The 13,291-nt window shown below is 34.3% G+C and overlaps 1 pseudogene; it reads right to left on the bottom strand.

Moving 5' to 3' along the window:
- Positions 1-27: 27 nt before the first annotated feature.
- Positions 28-2,499, bottom strand: LOC107957767 (7-deoxyloganetin glucosyltransferase-like; annotated as a pseudogene).
- Between the last annotated feature and the right edge of the window lie 10,792 nt (positions 2,500-13,291).

Genomic DNA, 13,291 nt, shown 5'->3' with positions numbered 1-13,291 from the left:
TAATGTATAATTCCTCTTAATATTTTTGGCTTTGGAATTATGCTACTTCTCCTTCACGATATTTATGACAGTGCACTGTCCTTCAATTGTCATTTTAATATTTTCTTAGCAAGTTGAATCTTAAAACCCTTAATTTATATCACCAGCCAAAAATCCTTGTTAAGAAGGGAAAAAAAAACTATGTATTATGTATAATAAGATGGATATTTCCATCTTTACAACTTTATCTGCATATCATAAAATGTTTCGAGTTATTCATGCTCTGGTTTTTGTCTTCTCTTGAAACACATAAACACGTATAGACCATTCATGTCGTGACTTATAAAACTTGAAAGAATGAATGGATCAAAGCTTTAAGCCCAATAACATTAGGATGATCCAAAGTTTTCTTTGGATCTGATTGTCTCAATATTACTAGTCGTCTCAAATCTTCCCTAATGGTGCACTACTTTTGTTGTTGAAGAGGACATAGGCCCCCTTTGGATCACCAGTGGCCCCTAGTGCGGTGAGATTTCGGCCTAAACGCACCATTTTTCTGCCTTTGGATTACATAAAGTTTGTTTGCGTCTTTTCCTATGTTTCTTGGGAAGGTAACAGCGTTTAAAATCTGAACAAAGCACACAGATTGATCAACATCTAAAATCTAAAAGTAAAGTGATTTAAGTTGACTTTATTTCCTTCCAGGCTTGACGTCAATGCATGTACAAAAGGTGTAAAGAAGGTTTGCTTCGTCTTTATTCTAATGGACTAATGGAGCAAACCCTGCTTTATGATGTGGTTTAGATTATCATAAGATGATCCATCGGGAGTGTTGGTGGCCTCTTCGGCCATCTTCTTCCAGTCTAAAGCTTTCTTCTTCATAGCTTTGCCCTTTTCTCCTTCCATTAACTCTCTAACGTGCCCAGCAACTTCATCTCTCTTAACATCACTGTTAATTTCCATGGCGATTCCCTATCGAGTGCAAGAGAACCAACAATTGGGTTGCTGGTCAGCGAAAAATGGCCACCATATCATTGGAACACCAAATGATATACTTTCAATGGTAGAATTCCATCCGCTGTGTGTCAAGAATCCAACAACAGAAGGGTGGCTCAAAACTTGTTCTTGTGGACACCAACTTGCCACCAAACCCGTCTTTGGTCACTGTCGAAAATTCTGGTGGTAGAATTGCAGTGTCTCCGGATACTAAATCAGGGCAAATAACCCACAAAATGAGTGGTTACTATTAGCCAACTCACAAGCGAATTCTGTGAGCTGCTCAGGTGTCATCACAGTGATGATACCAAAATTCACGTAAACCACAGAATTGGGCTGTTTTGAGTCTAGCCATTCAAGACAAATGGGGTCTTCCTTCCATAGATTTGACCCAAGTTGTTTGCAACCGTTGTGGTGGACCTGATGGTTCAATAAAAGATTAAGAGGACCAAGGGAGTTAACGGGAGGTAGCATTGAGGAGGGTACACGTAGAACTTGATGCTCCAGGTCCTCAAATATATTCAAAATGATAGCCCTTTTCTATGACTTGGCCGAAGTAGCAATAGCCCAAGAAAGCACTAGCGCTTGTAGTCCAAAAAATAACTTGAGGGACACCAAATTCTTGAGCTGCATCGAGGGTGAAGCTCATTGCACCATCGGAAACAATGCAAGAAACAGTCGGAACGTCGGAGTCGGTGTTGATTTTATTGACGAGTTTGTTGAAGTGAGGCAAGCAGGTTTTGGAAATGGAGTCGCAGAGAGATGGAACGTCTTGGGTGGCATCAACATCAATTGGAGGGAGACAACCGGATATGGGTGTTGCACAAACGTCAGTAAAATAATAGTAATGTAAATTATTTATTTATTTAAATCACAATGTGAAACTGTTTTGTGCTGAAAAAATATTGGTCGATTGTCTCTCAAGATATAACAGATGAGCATGGTAGTAGCACGACTGCAATGATTAACAATAAAGAACTTTTTGGTTGTCCAAGTCATGCGAGTGTGCCCCCAACTCCGATAAGTTTGGATTTGCACGCCTTTGTGCGCGAAGAACATTAGTTTAGTCATAGTTTGTTTACATATATAAACATATTTCACACTTGATATCTATGAGACTAAATTTTTCATTTTTCTCAACATAATTCACAAGTACCTTCCTTTGAACATCAATTTTTCATTCATATGATATATTATTATAAATGTCTTATAGAATAAAATATAAAATTATAATTTTATGATTCAAATCTCCATCTTTATTAATCGAGAATTTACCTTAAAATTTCTAAAAAATCTATTTTTTTCCAATAATGGGTTAAAACGAAATGCCGGGTGAGGATTTAGAGCACAGGGTCCTCTGGATTTAAGCAAACATTTGTGATTGAACCCTGTATTCACAAAGGTGATATGGAAACCATTGTGGTGAAGTAGCTTGGCACGCTTCAGCATGGGGTTTATGTGGCCTTGTGCAAGGAATGGAATACAAATTGCATGGGACTTATTTCTCAACTCTAAATTCCCCATTATTACGTTGACTAAGGCTCTGTTTCTTCACTAAAAATAATTTTTGAAAAATAATTTATTTTTTTAAAAAAATTAATATTTTTTTATGTTTAGATGAATATGTATAAGATATTTTCTGTTGTTTGACAGATTTTTTAAAATATTTTATAAAATTTGTTTTTAATGAAATAAATATTCATTCGAGATTTTATTATCTTTTAATTATTTAATTAAGTTTATTTTATATTTATAATTTTATATTTTACATTGTTTTTGCATATATTAAAAATATTTTGTTAAATTCAGGTTCATTACAATGTCATTTTTTAGTTGCATGATTACCAAGTGAGCATTTTTATTTAAAAATGTGATATCAACAAAATTGACAAAAAATTTAATAATGTCACCAATTGGACTTGATTTTCAAACCTGAAAAGTAGAGGGACTAAATTCTTGAAAATAAAAGTATAGAGACTAAATTGCAAATTTGTGAAGAGTACATAAAGACTTATGACATATTTTAACCTTTATACTACAAAACATTTATTATTAATATATTTATAATTGTAATAAATATTTATTATTATTTTTGGTGGATAATAAATATTTATTATAAAATATTAATATTGAATATTTTCAATAATATATGATGAATATTATTTAAAATTATTATTTTTTAAATTTATTATTAAATAAAATTAAAATATTTATTAAAATAATAAATTATATTAATTATATTAATAATTTATTATATGATTACATATAAATAATTAAATAGGTATGTTTAATAATATTAAGAAATATAATATTTTAAATATTTTAAAAATAAAAATAAAAATTCTTATTAATATAATAATATTAAACTTGATTTAAGTTGATTTTTATATCAAAATAAAATTATTTATAGAGGAGCTTTTTTTTCGGAAAATAACTTAACGTTTTTCAAAAGAGTAAGTTATTTTACAGGAAAAAAAATTATTTTCCGTTGATCAAACTATTTTTTGTGAAACAAATACAAAAAAATATAAAAAACATTTTTAGTAAAACTTTTTACATGTAAGCAACTAGACCATAATAAAAAGAGAAGAAAAATCTCAACTTAAAATAATAAGATATATGGAGATGGTAGCCAGATTGGGATGTTGATGAAAAAAGAGAGATTGAGCTTTCTTTTATGTAGTGCCACGGACAAAAACATAGTTGATTCAACTACGTATGGGAAACTATGTGGCGCTTTTAGGCGGCAATTATGCAGAGAGAAATTTCATTTCGGACTCAAACTCTTGGTTGCAGCATACACACCCTCACATCTATCCAATTACGCTTTTATCTTGTTTCTTCAAATAGTTGGATAAATAATATCAAAATATCTTAATTAGATCATTATTCTGTTTATGGTGAGTAGTGATAAGAAAAAAGCATGTTTAAAATGACGTCAAATATTTTTTAATTATTTTTTATTTTATTACGCTTTAAAAAAAATAACATAATCTCCAACTCATAATTTTTTTTTTACTTCATTATTAATATTATCGATTTACAAAATAATAATTCATTTTAATAATGTGATGACCTATGATTTTATCCTATCCTTTTCCCGATGAATCTTAGAAGCATGAAGAAGAAAATAGTAAACTATTAAAATAGTCGTTTTTTTTTTACTTCTAGTTATATTTTAGTTGTTTATATTTGAAATGTTACGTTTTAGTTATATTATCGCGTTATAATATTTTAGTAATTGAGCCGTTAATTACCTTTAACAATATAACGGTAAGTTAACGTGGCACGTTAAATCATCATTTCAAATAAAATTTTAAATTATTTTATATAATCGGTCCTCATATATTTTCATTTTGAGCAATTTAATTATTTTTTTAACTTTATTCTCTTTTTTTTTTCCATTCTCTTCTGCTTCTCTCTCTGTTTTCCTCCAGTCTCTATTTTTTTTAACGTAATTTTTCTATGTTTTTTATTTGTTAAAACTAGCTTTTCTTATATTTTTTTTGAAAAATTTAATTTTTTGCAAATGAGACGAGCTTATGGATTAGTTTTAATAAATGAAAAATATAGAAAAACTACGTTAAAGGAAATGAAAGAGGGAGGAAATCAGAGGGAGAAGCAAAAGAGAATGGAAAAAAGAAAGAAAGTCAAAGAACATAAAAAAATTTACTCAAAATGAAAAAATATAGGGATAAATTATAGAATTTAACTTAAAATTTTCGTTTAAAATTATTATTTAGTGTGCCATATCAGCTCATCGTTACACCGTTAACGAAAATTAATAGTTTAATGGTTAAAATATTACAACACGATAACATAAGTAATTAAAATATATCCCGAGATATAAAAGTAATGATCACCTAATCGGTACAAAGAAGACAAAGAGACATCTGTTCTACGCAGAATTGGCAAAGCAAGACATCAAAAAAATGATTAGGATGGAATTAGTTATTTACTTATATTTCCAAAAGAGGAAAGCAACGCTTTATAGTTCTGTTTCATTCCTTCTCCATCAAAATGGGTTTGAAACAGTGAATACAACCTTTTTACATCACACCTTGAACCCATCTTAAGTTGGATTTTCTTGCTTTTTCCAAAATATTATACCTCACTTTCCTTTTTTGGCTACTAACTATTTGTTCTCTTAATAATAATAATAATAATAATAATAATAATAATATTATTATTATTATTATAAATCTTATCTCACGTGGATATCATAAATATGTATTTAAAAATAATATATAATAAATAATAAAATATATCGTTTAAAATTAATTAATAATAACATATGAAATATTTACGATATTAAAATTAAAAGAATAATAGATTAAATTATTTATTATTATATTATTATCAATCTTGAGTCGGTATCAAATTAATTTGTAACATCAACCTATTAATCAAATAAATTATTAATCCTATTTATACCAATTGGGCCTTTTCCATTTTCAAACTTACCTCTCTTTATTTTAATAAAAAAACAAACCAATTTATCTAAGTATCAAAATCATTAAATATTCATCTTAATTAATTATTAATTAATTCACATAGCTTAATTCTAATTTTTTTCAATGATTATTTTACTATATTAAAATTTATGTGCAAACATATTTAATTATCTGAATGGAATTAAACTACGATAATTACATAATTTAATTTTTAATTTAGACTCAATTATTAAATTTATTCATCCTATTAATTTTTTAAAATCATATTTTTCTAACACAGACTAAAATCGAGTCATTACATTGTCTACTCTACATCATCCAACTTTGCATGTTACAATGTTTGCACTTGTTTTTTGATAGCTTCCATTTAGTTTTCAGGGGAGATGGGCTACGTTTGGGGTCAGGGGCGTAGCTAGGGGGGCTGGCATGGGCCCCGGCCCCCCTAAAATATAAAATTATATTTTTGGCAATTTAAATTTTTTAAAAAAATTAAATTAGTAAAGGTAAAATTTCACTTTGGCCCCCCTAAAATTATAAAAATTTGATTTAATCCTTCACAAATTATAAAGATATAAACTATAGAAAATTAAAATTTCATCCGCCCCCCTAAAAAAACTTTCTGGCTTCGCCCCTGTTTAGGGTAAAATTTGAAGGTTATTTGTAGGATGTCCTTAGTGAGGACCAAGTTGGGAAAAGGTTGCTTCTTCATTAGTCTGTGAAGAAATATGTAACAATCTTAGCAAAGATGGTTTATAAAATTTGTAACATTTCTTAAATTTGTAAAATTTAAAATTACCGAATCACATTAGAGTAATAATTTTAAACCAAAAATAATTTATAACGTACTTAAAACACATATGCACTAAACTTTATAAATTAAATTACATATAACTTAAATAACCGTATCAATATAAAAGAAATTAGCACTACTTAAATATATTTATAAATTAAAACCAACAATATAAATAATACCAAATTAATAAAAATATAAGTTAAGGGTTTGAAAAGAAGGGGCCAGTAACTGTCGATAATAATGACAAGCCTAAGCTTCGACGTCCACATACATTTGTGGTGCCAGCATGAGTTTGAACGTGCCAAGACGATGAATTCACATCACCCTTGAAGCTTGTTAGAGTAACTAATAAAATCAATTAGCCGTTAGTTGTTAGTAGTTAGCAAAGTCAGTAGTTAGTTATTCAATGCTGTTAGGCTACGTTACTATATAACCTGCATGCAAGTACATCAAAAAGGCTGAGTTTTGTATCTTATTGTAATCTTCTTAATTCAATACAGTAGTTCTATTCCTTTAGTCATTGTTTAACATGGTACTAGATGTCCATTGATCCCTGGAGGTTAGTTTTCTAAGTTCTTCATGTCTTTCAGTCTATCTGCTGTACAGTCTACCGCACCTGCAATGGCTTTCAGTGTTGTTGATGGTGTTCTTGATAGTCGGTTCTTCTTTACCAAGAAGATTAGTGTTCTTCTTGATGACACTAACTATCTGTTGTGGCGTCAACAAATTCTTTTGGTGATCATGTAACACCCCACACCCGAACCCCACGCCGGAACGGGATGCGAGGCGTCACCTTACTTAACACATGTGTTTTAACCTTTTCGAGTCATCAAGACTTGACCAAATTTAAAATTTTTTGAACTTTTTTTAATCTTCTTAATACGGGCCTACGTAGCCTCAAACATTCAATGGAAACCACTCGGAACCAACTCGGGTCCTTAAATCGACTTAATAAAAATAATTCTTGAAACAGGGCACACGCCCGTGTGGAAGGGTAACACGCCCTTGTGACACACACGACCTAAACATCTAGGGACACGTCCATGTCCCATACTCGTGTGAATTAAATTATAAATTCAAACCTACAAGGGTTTTGCAACTGCCTGACACACGCCCGTGTCCATGGCCCGTGTCCCTCACACGACCATGACACGCCCGTGTCTAAAAACCTTGACATTCTGTTTCTGACGTCAGCATCCGATTTAGGGCACACGGCCGAGGCACAAGCCTATGGCCAAAGGCTGTGTCCTCCACACGGCCGTGTCTCTGCCCGTGTGTTTACTACCATGCATACTGACTTGTAAAATTTATGTGTAGGGGACACACGGCCAAGCAACACGCTCATGGGGCTAACCGTATGTCACACATGGCCTAGATACACGCCCGTGTGTCTACTCGAGTGGACAATATAAGGGTATCTACAAAGCCCTTTGCCACCTTGAAACACAATCCAACACCAAACAACATAACAAAGTCTAAATTAGTATGATTTTCACAACTAACAACCGTAGTCAAGATCTATATACATCACATATATTCAACCATGCCAACAATTTCACATTCATGAAAGACTAGCTTGCATTCACATAATAACCTTCAATATTAGCCATTTTTCCACGGCCTTATACAAAATGAATCAAATACTAAAGTAAGCCAACACATTTGGCCAATTAACAATGACAAAAACTCAAAAGTCAGGGTCTTATACATGGCATAATCAAAATGAAAGATCTAACTATACCAAGTGCTTCGGATGATAGTGTGATCGATGCCTCCAACGTTGCATGCAAATAAATATATGACAACAACTTTACCATTTAAAACCATGCTCATAACACAAAAGTAGACATAAGTACAACTTACTCATCACTATCCAATACAATTCACATAGCATACATTGAGCTCACATTTCATGCATTTCAAATAGGCACCTGTACCACTCACAACATGGTTATACTTTTCTTGTTTAACTTAAACTGTAACTCTCATCGTTGAACCTTTTGGAATGTTACCGGATATTTATTAAGCCTCAAACTTGGGGTGTAATACCGATGCCATGTCCCAGACATGGTCTTACATTGGCTCATCCATTAAGTTGATGCCATGTCCCAGACATGGTCTTACACTGGCTTTCACGTCTCCGTGCCGATGTCACGTCCCAAACATGGTCTTACACTGATACATCTCGTTGCCGATGCATGTCCCAGACATGTCTTACACTGATTTACATTACGACGCCGATGCATGTCCCAGACATGTCTTACACTAGCACACAAATAACCCGAATATCATGGCATGAATATCCGATTTATTTATTAAGGTTCAAACGGGAATTCTACAATCTCCACATTCAACATACATTATCATTTCTACAACCAAGCACTTTATGCGATATCAATTCAAACACATATAATAACAATGTAGTTGTATTATTTACATACAACTTACCTCGGTGTACAAAATGTAGGCGACTAGCTCGGCTTAGTTAACTTGTTTTGCTTTTCCCCGGTCTAGGCCTGGATTTTGTAATTATTGATCTAAAATGATATAAATTCATTCATTTCATCAGCATATTAATCTAGGCACTCAAAAATTCATAATTAGGCAAAATGACCATTTTGCCCCTAGACTTTTGTAAAATGACCATTTTACCACTAAGTCTAAAAATCAATTTCTATCACATTTTCTCACTAACCAAGCGTATCCGAATACTTTTTATACTAGAAGTAGCTCACAATTCTCATTATTTCACACATTTATCATCAATTTTACAACATATGCAAAATGGTCATTAGTTAGGGTTTTCATGAAAACTACTTCACAAAAGTTGTTTATTATTACACTACTATAACTCATGTTCTTCCATAAAATTTCAGACAATATGAACACACTCATGGTAAAACCCTAGACTTTCAACCATTTTGCAAAATAGTCCCCTCATTTGAAAACTCATGTTACAAGGTTTCTAAAAGTGTAAAAATCTTCAAGAAAAATCATCAAAATCACTCACTTATGAGAGAACTTAGTGGCTGATATTTTGAGCTCTTTAAAACTCCTTTTTGATGCTGAAAATTGGTGAAGAAGAAGAACTAAAAAGATGAAGCCTTTTTTGTTTTATTTTAATATTATACTAGTCAAAATTGGTTACCAAAACTTCACCTAATTTTGACTTTCTAGTCTCATGGCCGACCAAGCATTATTTCTAGGGTTTATTTTCCCTTTAAATACCTCCAATTTAAGTTTCATGACAATTTAACACCTTTAGCTATCAAATTAAGACTTTTTCACTTTATGCGATTTAGTCCTTTTTCGTAATTAAGCTCACAAACGCTAAAATTAATTCACCAAAATTTTCATGCACATTTATAAACATGCCATCACACATAAAATAATATTAAAAATAATTTATTCGACCTCGGGTTAGTGGTTCCGAAATCACTATTTCGACTAGGCCCAAAATCGGGCTGTTACAGATCAAAACATTTAAGCTTCAAAGTTTCTTGGATTCACGAACTGTCCCTCCTCCTCAGTTTCTTCCAGATGCTGTTGGTGTACCTCAAGAAAATCCTGAGTTTACTCGGTTTGAGCAGCAAGATAGTGCTCTTGTGTCTTGGCTCTTATCATCAGTAGCCAAACCATGTCCAGACTGATGTTTTACAAGTGAACTTTACACTCTCAGCGCAAAGGAGATCTATCTATGAAAGATTTTTTAATGAAGATTAAGGGGTACTGTGCTAGTCTTACTAGTTGTGGAGAGATCATTAGCGATCATGAGCATGTCACCTTAATTCTTAATGGTTTTTCCTCAAATTATGAGTCTATTATTACGATCATCACCGCCAGTCAAATACCTTACACTGTTTAGGGTGTCACTACTATGATTTTGGATGCTGGGACAAGGCAACTTTCTCTAGTTCTTGAGGTCTTTGCTCCTGCTAATGTGGTCTTGCATCAGCCAACAAGGCCGGTTGATAACAGCGAATCTATACCTGTTTATCGTCCCTCACTAGCACTCGAGGACGAGAGCGTGGTCGATCATCTGGCTCCTGCTTTCAGTGTCAACTTTGTGTGAAACACGGTCACTTTGTTGATCACTGTTATTATAGGTTCAATGCCTCGTACAAAAGTACAGGATATAGGCCACCTCAGCCTACACAGGTCAATGTTTGTATGTTCTGTTGTTTCTCCCATGATGCCTTGGATGCCACCTACATCAACTACCGTTCCCAATGCTCCACCAAACTGGTTTATTCCATCTATAATGCCAACATCTTCTTGGTCTAATCCATTTGCCACAAGCAGTTTTCTACCGACCAATACATCTATTCTAGCAGCCCCACTTGCCTAAGCTTACATTGCCACACCCGAGGCTGCTGGAGAAAATGCATGGTACCCTGACTCTAGGGCAACATATCATCTCACTCACTCACTCCCCTACTTCTCTAGCAGACAACACACTATACAAAGGTCCAGCTAAGGTGTATGTTGGTAATGGCAATGCTCTTCCGATCCTGTCCTTTGGTCAGTCTTCTTTGCTTACTCGTTCGTGCCCATTATATATGCGATCTTTACTGCTTGTGCCTGGCATAACTAAGAACCTCTTGTCTGTCTCAAAGTTTACTAAAGATAACTAGGTGATGTTTGAGTTTTTTCCTACACAGTGTCAAGTTCGTGACATGCACACAGGGGAGGTGCTTCTTAAAGGGTCAGTGCAGTATGGATTTACAAACTTCACTTACCTACTTCTGCCCAGCCAGGCTCTTCTGCTTCAGCTCAATGTTTTACTACCAGCTTCATTATTCTTTATGATGTATGGCATTATAGGCTAGGCCATCCTTGTAAAGCTATACTTACAAAGGCATTGCTTAAGTGTAACATACCTTTTGGTGATAATAACGGTTCATTTCCGTGTATTACGTGTCATTTGGGTAAAGAACATAAGCAGCCATTTCAAAAATCTGTAACCGAATATACTGTACCATTTCAATTAGTGGTTGTTGATGTCTAGAGACCAGCTCCAATTACTTCTAATAACTTTTGATACTATGTTGCTTTTACAGATGCTTATACACGCTACACTTGGGTTTACTTTCTGAAAAAGAAGTCTGAAGTTCTTACTGTATTTTCACAGTTTCAGCGACAAGCTGAAAGAGTTATTGGTTGCAAGCTTAAAACTCTTCAAACCGATGGGGGAGGAGAATTTCAAGCTTTGAAACTGTACCTATCTCAACAAGAGATTGTGCATCGCCTTACATACCCGTATACCTCAGCTCAAAATGGTCTAGTTGAGTGAAACATAGACAAATAGCTGAAGTAGGTCTCTCCATGTTGGTACATGCTTCTATGCCTTTGACTTACTGGAATGATGCCTTTGTTACTGCGGTTCACTTACTCAACAGATTGCCCTTTCATCCTCTGAACCACATCTCGCCATATGAAAAATTGTTTAAAGTTTTGCCCAGTTATGCCTTCTTACATGTCTTTGATTGCTTGTACTTTCTTAACCTGTGACCCTACAACACTCACAAGTTACAGTATAGATCAACACCATGCACTTTTTTGGGGTATTCCCCATTGCATAAGGGCTACCGGTGTCAAGATGCTTTTGGTTGAATGTATATCACACGTCATGTCACTTTTCATGAAACAATGTTTCCATTTAAAGTTGTCAACTCCAAGCCTCATTGTTCTTCATCTCCATCACTGTCAATTTTTAAACTACTTGTTTTATCGACAACTTGTACTCAAGCCCACTCTTCTATTCAACCATCTCGACAACTGACCCCTATGTCTACTGCCTCTCTTACTAATAATCTTCAGTCTCATCCCTTTACCTCAACTCCCTCTATCTTTGACAGATCTCCTTTACATTCACCTAACCCCATCTCAACTCAACCACTTTCAATACATGTCCCATGCAACACCCATGCTATGGTTACTCGTAGCAAAGTTGGCATCTTTAAGCCAAAAGCCTACATGAGCATAGCATCTTCTTCCTCTGACGGTATTCCCAAAGACATTCATGCTGCGATGAGCAATGAGTCTTGGAAGGCTGCTGTACATAGTGAGCTGCAGGCTCTTATTCGAAATAACACATGGTGCCTATGTCCTCTACCTGAAAATAGACGAGTAATTGGTTGCAAGTGGTTGTTTAGAGTAAAAATAAAGGCTGATGGTACTGTTGAGAGGTACAAAGCACGTCTCGTGGCCAAAGGGTTCTCACAACATGCACGCTTGGATTATCAGGACACCTTCAGTCCTGTGGTTCGAGCTGTTACCATTCGCACTATCTCGCTCTTTCAGTCATGAAAGGCTAGGCGTTAAGATAAATTAATGTGAACAATGCCTTCCTCAATAGGTTGTTGACTGAAAAAATTTACATAGAGCAACCACCTGAGTTTGAAGAAGTTGGTCCTAATGGACAGTAGCTTGTGTGTCAATTAAACAAAGCTCTATACGGACTGCGGCAAGCCCATTGTGCATGGTTTCAGACACTCAGACAATACCTGATTAGTCCGCTTGGTTTTCATGCATCCAAAGCTGACCCTTCGTTGTTCATTCGATCTACATCTGACAGTTTTCTTCTACTTATGGCCTATGTTGATGATATAGCCATCACAGACAGTTCCAATCATGAGATTGACAAGGTTGTGCAACTGTTACACACGAAATTTGCTCTTAAAGACATAAGGCCACTCAGTTTTTTCTTAGGTGTTGCAGTCCAACATACACCTCAAGGGTTATTTTTAAGCCAACAAAAATACATTGGTGAGATTCTGTCTAAAACAGGCATGTCAGCAGCAGCACCCACGCCAACACCCATGGTGAGTTTTCCAAAGCTGGTAACTGCTAATGAGAGTCTTCCACTGGTTGATGATCGTTTATATCGGAGTACAATTGGCATGCTTCAATATGTGTGTATCACTCGTCCTAACTTATCCTACTGTGTTAACAAGTTAAGTCACTATATGAACACTCCAAGTAAGGCTCATTGGAAGGCAGTAAAGAGGGTTCTTCGATACCTTAGTGGCACTATGGCTCATGGGCTCCTTTACTCCAAAGGCCAGTT

The sequence above is a fragment of the Gossypium hirsutum genome, chromosome A05, assembly GCF_007990345.1.
Source record: "Gossypium hirsutum isolate 1008001.06 chromosome A05, Gossypium_hirsutum_v2.1, whole genome shotgun sequence".
Lineage (NCBI taxonomy): Eukaryota > Viridiplantae > Streptophyta > Magnoliopsida > Malvales > Malvaceae > Gossypium > Gossypium hirsutum.
Note: the sequence above shows the minus strand (reverse complement) of the source record. Positions and strands in the feature narration are given on the sequence as shown.